Source organism: Miscanthus floridulus, chromosome 12 (genome assembly GCF_019320115.1).
Source record: "Miscanthus floridulus cultivar M001 chromosome 12, ASM1932011v1, whole genome shotgun sequence".
NCBI lineage: Eukaryota > Viridiplantae > Streptophyta > Magnoliopsida > Poales > Poaceae > Miscanthus > Miscanthus floridulus.
Window position 1 is genome coordinate 10,843,314 of NC_089591.1, and position 8,434 is coordinate 10,851,747.

Genomic DNA, 8,434 nt, shown 5'->3' on the forward strand with positions numbered 1-8,434 from the left:
TTTTCCTATTAACTGATTGAGAATAAATGTGAATTGGGAATCTGATATGCGTAATTAATTCTCTCCTCGTTTTGAATCAAAATGCAAGATCTCACACCCCTTGGGTTTTGACACGTGTATATATGGCGTGTTACTATTGATGAATTCACTCCTAGCTGTTGCATGTGAATCCACCATGGCGATGAGCAAGCCATTGCTAAACGTTGAGAGTGCGATGGAGTTCTCGAAACAAAAGAAAAAAAAAAGGTATGGTGATTACATGTTTGATGAGGACATCACTACTTCGTCGCATACAAGCCAAGGAGAGGAGGAGGTCCAGCATGGGCGTCCAATTCATCTTTTTCATGGTGGAGGCCCAGTCCGACTGAAGTTGGAGCCCATCTCGGGTTACAGGACCAGTCTGCCTTAAACTAGTCACCCAGGACGCATCTGGACTCCGTTTTCGATGATCCACATATGGATGGAAAGCTAATTTGATAAGGAAGCTAATCCAAGTGGTCTCACATCAAAAAGCTATTCGGAATCAACAGGAATCGTGGTCACAAGTCAACGTCCAGAATCTGTCAGGGTGTTGCGACACCGTCTTTTGGTCCGTTGGACCATGTATCGTGTTTGGGCCCATTAGGGGCGCGTGCAGGGGTCTTGCATGACCCTAGAGTCTTCATAAATAGCCGCCACCCCTCCATTAGGGTTTGAGTTTTGTTTAGTTCTTGATTTCCTCGTGAAACAAACATCGTTTTGCTGCAACTGTGCCGCCAAGGCTGCTTGCTATGAACTAGGGCCCATGTTCTTGATCTTGTTCGCCTGTGGCGATTAGTCATTTCGAATAAAGACTTGAACTCTTTTTCATTATCTTAAGCCTCATATTTATTTGCAATTTCAGATTGCGTTCATCCCGTTCTTGCTTGTGTTCTCCATTCGCTTGCAGAAAAGCCTTCTCAGTGAAGTCAATCGTGTTCGCGTGGTTGATAACCAACGGAGCAGTGGTGTAACGGTTGTGGGGGTGCGAATCAGTTTTGGTTCGAAGCCTAGATCGTGAACGTCGAGTCTCCACCAATCGACACTATCATACCTTTCAGAAGATCGGGCCTAGTCTACATCAAGTGGTATCAGAGACCTTGTTGCCCGTTAGGTATTACTTTGTTTTCCCCTTTAGATTGTTACTGTTTTTGCATTACCTATAGTCCATAAAAAGCCAAAAAAAATATACACCGCCACATATTCCCTGTCCTATAGCCTCGTTGTGCTATGCAATTTCGTCTCTATTTCGCGTTGTTGAGTTTGTGTCCTAGGTATAGTTCTGGTTGCTGGTTTTAGATCGTTTTGAGTCCAGTTTGTGTTTTTCCCTTTGTTTTTCATCATAATCCGTGAACACCTTCAAGTCTTGCTGTGTTTCCTTTGTATCCATCAAACCCTAGTTCACGCCATCTAATTTGTTACACTTGTCTTCACTATTTTATTCAAATCCTTGCTGCTGTGACCAATTTTGCGTGCATTGTTCTCATTTTATCCTCTAATTCGAAGTCAGTTCATAAAACTGGTCTAGTTTTCGCATACGAATATATCAAAATCGATCAAAAAATTTTTTTGGATCCGTCCATCCCCTGTCTTGCTGGGGTCAGAAATTTTTATTTTGGTCAAAAAGTTGTCACAAGATCCTCTTTTTGTGGTCACAAGCTTTTTGTCGATTTTGAGCACGTCTTCTAAAATCTCCACAGACCACGCCTTTCACTTGTTTAAGCTCATATTTTATGTGGTTACTTCTTTTGTGCTCCTAAGGGAAGGAAAAATATCAAAAAAATAAAAAGAAAAAGTCAAAATTTCCCAAAAAAACAACGACAGCCCAAAAAATAGAAAAAAGAGAGGGGCAAAAGAGGAACAATATCTAGAAGAGCACATAGAGAGCGCCATGCGTGTGCTGATTTCTACCTTGTTCCTAATCATATTTCTGTTGTTCACATCACTTGATACATCTGGTACTTGGAACGTGAGTAGGCCAGCAACTAAGACAAGTACTTGGGATTCTTATTCAGCTTTGTTTTTCAGTTACGAATATTATTTTTCCTTGCTACTATATTGTGCCTGTCAAAGCTCTACTTTCTTCTAACCAAGTACAGGTTGGCCTTGCAACTGTTACACTTGAGCTACAACGGTATCACAGTCACCGACCGATTCCCCCCTTCTGTTGCTTTGGTAAGAACACTTGTAAGACCGTGGTAAGATGCTTGAGAGTTAAGTGCCTTGTTTTTCCTTATCCACAACCTAAGTAGTTGGTAGGGATAATACTATTTGTGTTGTCTTCTCCTTTCTACTAACCATGTCAGGAAAAGCCAGAGGCAACGGCCAAGGAAATGAGGACACACCTACAGATTTCAATGACTATGTTTCTAAGAATGAGCTTCGTGCCGTTCTTGACGACAAGTTCAATAAGATCCTTCAACAAATCACTAATTTGGCCAAGAGGATTGAAGATGTTAAACAACAACATCCTGAACCACGTCCTGAAGATGATGAGGATGATCTCTCTGAGGAGGAGGATGGCGACGCGGAGGCTGAAGCCGAAGCTCAACGACGTGCTGAGGATGCATGTAACCGTAATCGGTTGAACTTTAACCGATGCGATATAGGAGGTAATAACCAAGGTAATAATGATCCTTTCTCTAAAACCAAGTTTAAGATACCTCCTTTTTCTGGTTCTGTTGATCCTGAAGCATATTTAGATTAGGAGATGGCTATAGATAAAAAATTTAGCTCCCATCAAGTACCGGAAGAATATAGAGTTAGACTTGCTACTGGTGAGTTTATTAGTTTTGCTCTTTTCTGGTGGAATGATATTTGCAATAATGTTAATGTTAATGCTAATGCTAATGCTAATGCTCAAATACCTCAAACCTGGACTGTACTTAAACGATGAATGAAATCAAGATTTGTTCCTCCATACTATCAGCGTGATCTACGATTAAAACTGCAATGTTTAAATTAAGGTAGTAAGACTGTTGAGGAATATTATCAGGAGTTTTTAATTGGTCTAGCACGTAGTAACATACAAGAGGATGAAATGGATAAGTGTTCTAGATTTTTTAGAGGTTTGCGTCATGAAATACAAGATGTTCTTGACTATAAGGAATGGACTAGATTTTCCCAATTATATCATTATGCTATTAAAGCTGAAAGGGAAGTACAGGGACGACAACCTAGGTGTCCCATGACTCCGTTTGTGACTCCATCCATTTCTTCACGTCCAACCGAGGTGAGTAAATTTTCTAATGTGCAGACACCACCAGCGCCTGTAAAGAAGAGTTCTCCTGTCACACCTTCTTCCAGTGGATCTGCTACACCTTTCTCTAGCAGCTCTTCTAAAGTTGTGTGCCACCGCTGCAAGGGCATGGGACATATTGCTAAAGAATGCCCCAGCAAATGTGCATATATTGCTACTGATGATGGTGGGTATGCTAGTGCTAGTGATGAAGAGAATGAATTTGCACTTGCAACTAATCTTTATGCAGATAAAATTGTGGATAGTGCTGAAGATCCTGATGAGGTAATTGATAGTGTGGCATGCACTGCAGACTACAAATCAATCTTTGTTTAGCGTGTTTTGAATACACAAGTTGAGCCAGTAGACAAGCTACAACGCCATAATTTGTTTCAAATGTTCCTCATTGTCAATAATTTCTATGTTCGTGCTATAATTGATGGAGGGAGCAGCAATAACTTGGTAAGTTCTGAGCTTGTCAAGACTCTTGGTTTATCTACACGTGCTCTTCCACATTCATACCATGTTCAGTGGTTCAACAATAGTGGTAAGGTAAAGGTAACATAATCTGCTCATGTGTATTTTTCTATCGGATCATACCATGATTATGCTGATTTTGATGTCGTGCCTATGCAAGCTTGTTCCCTTTTGTTAGGCCGCCCTTGGCAATATGATAATAATGTTGTACATCAAGGTAGGCAAAATAGATATACTTTTATATTTAAAGGAAAGACCATTGCTTTACTTCCTTTAACACCTGCTGAAATTGTGCAATATGGAAAGGAACTTGCTGAAAAGAAAAAGAAATGCTTTTATAAAGACTCTAGCAAATGATTAAATGAACCTTCAAGTAACATGAAAGAAGTTTTATTTGCTCTTAAATCTGTTCTTGCTGTTCATGATGAACCATATTATGCTCTAACTTGTACATCGCCTATATGTCCACTTGGTCCTACTCCTAGTGCTATGCCTCTTGTTGGTACTAACCTTTTATAGGAGAAGGAGGATGAATTCCCAGCAGGGAAGCCACCATGGCAGCCGCCTTTGCGAAGGATTGGGCGCCAAGATGAACATCTTCTTCCAGAGCCATCGTTGTTGTCATCCAATGGAGGAGACGATCTACTTCAGTCGAGGACGACTTCAATTCAAGAAAGGGAGGATGATGAGGAGATCACTACTTCATTGCATACAAGCCAAGGAGAGGAGGAGGTCTAGCATGGGCGTCCAATTCATCTTTTTCATGGTGGAGGCCCAGTCCAACTGAAGTTGGAGCGCATCTCGGGTTCTAGGACCAGTCTGTCTTAAACTGGTCACCCAGGACGCATCCGGACTCTGTTTTCAACGATCCACATATGGATGGAAATCTAATTTGATAAGAAAGCCAATCCAAGTGGTCTCACATCAAAAGCTATTCGGAATTAATGGGAATCATGGTCACAAGTCAGTGTCCAGAATATGCCAAGGTGCTGCGACACCGTCTTTTGGTCCGTTGGACTATGTATCGTGTTTGGGCCCATTAGAGGTGTGTCCAGGGGTCTTGCATGACCCTATAGTCTTCATAAACAGCTGCCACCCCTCCATTAGGGTTTGGGTTTTGTTTAGTTCTTGATTTCCTTGTGAAACAGACATCGTTTGCTACAACTGTGCCGCCAAGGCTGCTTGCTGTGAACCAGGGCCCCTGTTCTTGATCTTGTTCGCCTGTGGCGATTAGTCCTTTCGAATAAAGACTTGAACTCTTTTTCGTTATCTTAAGCCTCATATTTATTTGCAATTTTAGATTGCATTCATCCTGTTCTTGCTTGTGTTCTCGATTCGCTTGTAGGAAAGCCTTCTCGGCGAGGTCAATCGCGTTCGCATAGTTGATAACCAATGGAGCAGTGGTGTAACGGTTGCGGGGGTCTGAATCAGTCTTGGTTCGAAGCCTAGATCGTGAATGTCGAGTCTCCACCAATCGACGCTATCATACTTTTTCGAAGATTGGGCTTAGTCTACATCAATGTTTGTGACATTCAGTCCTTTACCGATCTTTTTTCCATATTTTTAATTGTTGTGATTACATGGTTGTTGCCACTTAGGTCATTGTATCACATCTCACTATTTCTGCCTTTTCTATAGTACCGGTGTGTGAAAAAAGGAGAATTGTGGAAAGGTTATTTCATGATCGATGAAGAATGTAATGAACATCTTAATGTATGGCATGTGAGCCTATTATTTGGTCGTGAATGGAATATTGACTTGGGCCCATACATATGTAATCCGATTTGGTTTTATGCTCATGGGCTATTGAAACAACACGTGATTTGTGGAAAAATAAATGTGGCACATAAAAGAGTTGGGCTTGACATAATAGAAATTAGAATGATGAAAAAGATATGGGCCATCAAATCATAAATCATAAAATTGGCTAGGGCCAAAAACAAAGCCCTCTAATTGGGCTTGGCCCATTATAAGTCTGCCTGCCATATGGTCTTTAACAAGCTACATTTTAGTTTTATGACATTTTTGTGACCTACACTGCCAACTCAGTGCCACATTATCATTTTTATGACATTTTTTCTGATCCTATGTGGCATGGTGCAAGAATCATGACAAAAAAGAATATCATAAACATTTATGATGTTAAAAATTAATGTCATATATTTGTGACACCAATCAAATACATGGACATCACAAAGCATGGTTTTGGACTCATGGTTAGTGACAAGCATTTTCATTAACCGGATGTCACAAATCTAATTTCTGATATTATGGCAGGAATGAAATGTTAAAAATGACACATCTCTTGTAGTGTGTGGTAGCAAATTATCTGATGAGCTCAAAAAAGTCATTTGAGGATATACCAAAATCAAGGACGGCTTTGTTTCAAGGAGTGGATGATGAGTCCATGACTTCTCAAATTACTATAACTAATGGAAGTATGGGAAAGTACATCGATTTTGAAATATTTAGAAGGTAATGTTATAAAAATTGTCCCTATTCAGTTTGGTACTATTGATGGTGAACAAACATATACCATGAAGAAGGAGAATGAAATTGTTTTTTTCTCAAAACATAGGAAAACTGCGCTTCATTCCATTAAGAAGAAAAAAGGGGGAGAGACCCCAATTACAACACACACCATGCCACCCTAATATAAAAGTGCATATGCGCCTGTGAAAACAAAGAGATGACCAAAACTAGACATCCTCCAGGGTACAAAGCAATAGGGGATGGGGAGATGGGAAGCCAGGAAAGATGGCCCTCGGGCACCCACCACAGCCCACAGTCGACTCTCCACTATAGCAAATCCCAAAGCACCACCCAAGCTGGGAGTAGCTCCATAAAAAACACATCTATTGTGATGATTCCACAAGGTCCAATCTCCTAGGATCACTAGAGAGTTGAACCCCTCGTTAACCTAGCAGCATCGTTGCTTGAATTTACCCACCATAAATCAAAAGAATAATCTAAAAGCTGTGGACAAAAATACTGGATCCCAAAGTGCTGGAGAATGAAATTGTTGCTCCTGGTGGATTTCTGGTCAATGAATATTTTTAGAGGTGCAACATTCAAGACAATAGAAAATATGGAAAGAAGAAAATATATTTTTATTAGCTCAATTCATATTGACATGCTGCAGTCAACGAGTCTGGTCCGGTGGTGTCAGGCCTGTGTGCCTTTATTTACGGGCGTCCCTGCCTTATAACATATTAGATTGGATTTTATTGAGTTATTCCCTCGTTGAGTCATTGCTCAAAAGCCCTAGAGGTTTATTGATCCAGATCCCTATGCCGTTTTGTGTTGGTGTGTAATCGAGGGTTGTCTCTAGGACTCATGCTGGAATTCATTTGATTTCTGTCTTCCTATCGTGGTTCATCGTGATCGTGGGTGGAATATTTTTATTAAGGTTCGGATTGCAGTTTCTGTAGGCCGATCCCTCCTCTTGATACTGTTCTGCTGGTTTCTCATTGACGTCGGCTATTGATGTGTTGGTTGGGGCTGCTATTGGCATCAAACCTATTCTTGTTTTGTTCTTGCTGGATGCATCAACGTATTATTATCAAGAATCAAACACAGAATCTGCTATTTCTGTGGTTACCTTCATATTCTATTGAGATTAATCTTTGTTGTTTTGCTTGCCGTGAGTTTGGTTTAGTCATATATTGAAATCAAGCTACTGCATGTTTGTGGTCCTTAACTCCCATTTGTACCCACCAAATATTACATCAAATGAACACATACAAACACCAAACTTAGAATTAGGGTTTATAACTAACAAATTCCACAAGTTTGGTGATTGTTTATTCATAGGAGGACATGTCGGAATAACATGGAAAATATGCTCAAAGTACACAAAGAATACAACAAAATATAGACCTGACATGAGCCCAAGGGGGGAGCAGGCCTATTACCAGACAAATCAAGGCCCAGTGAGTGGAAGACAAGCCCAAAACCAAAGCAAATCCACTTCAACTCCGCGCCAAACCATCATGGGCCAATTCACAAACCACCCAGAGTTCACTCACCGAAGATGGGGGTGGTTGGGCCCAGCCAGGGTGCTGGCCCACCCATGGTGCGGGCGCACCCCCAGCTAGCCCAACAAGCCCCATCTCACGTGGGTTGCCTCTTACCGCCTTCCCAAGGTTGGTTATTGAGGTTTCGTCCAGATTAAATGTACCTGGAGGTCGGTTTGGTGGGGAGTATTCCATGGACATTCCATCCTCTCCACCTATAAACGGAGGACCTCTCCCTCATTCCAACAACATTCCAAGAAAGAGCACTCCACCTTTGAGCTTCACTATCACACCCGGTTTTCCGAAGAATACCAAGTGCAAACTATATGTGTGCCTAGGATGTCCACATGACACATATGGAGAATATCAAGAACAATGATTTATTATATATCGAACATAGTTACAACAAGACTTACAACTATTACAAAAGCATAGCGAAAACTATTATTAATCTTCTCTTCGGGGCTCCATACTCCACAGGGACGGTTGACTGGGGGAAACACTCGCCTAGTACTCATAGAAACCTTCAGGAAACTCTTCACTGGAATCACCATCTAGTACCCATCCAGGATATTTTTGGTGACAACGACAAGCTATACAACGGTAAGCATTTTTAGTTGGTCATATTTTATTTATAAAACCTGAGTTTCTAGGTCATGCTTAAGCTCCCAAGGTGAAGGTATAA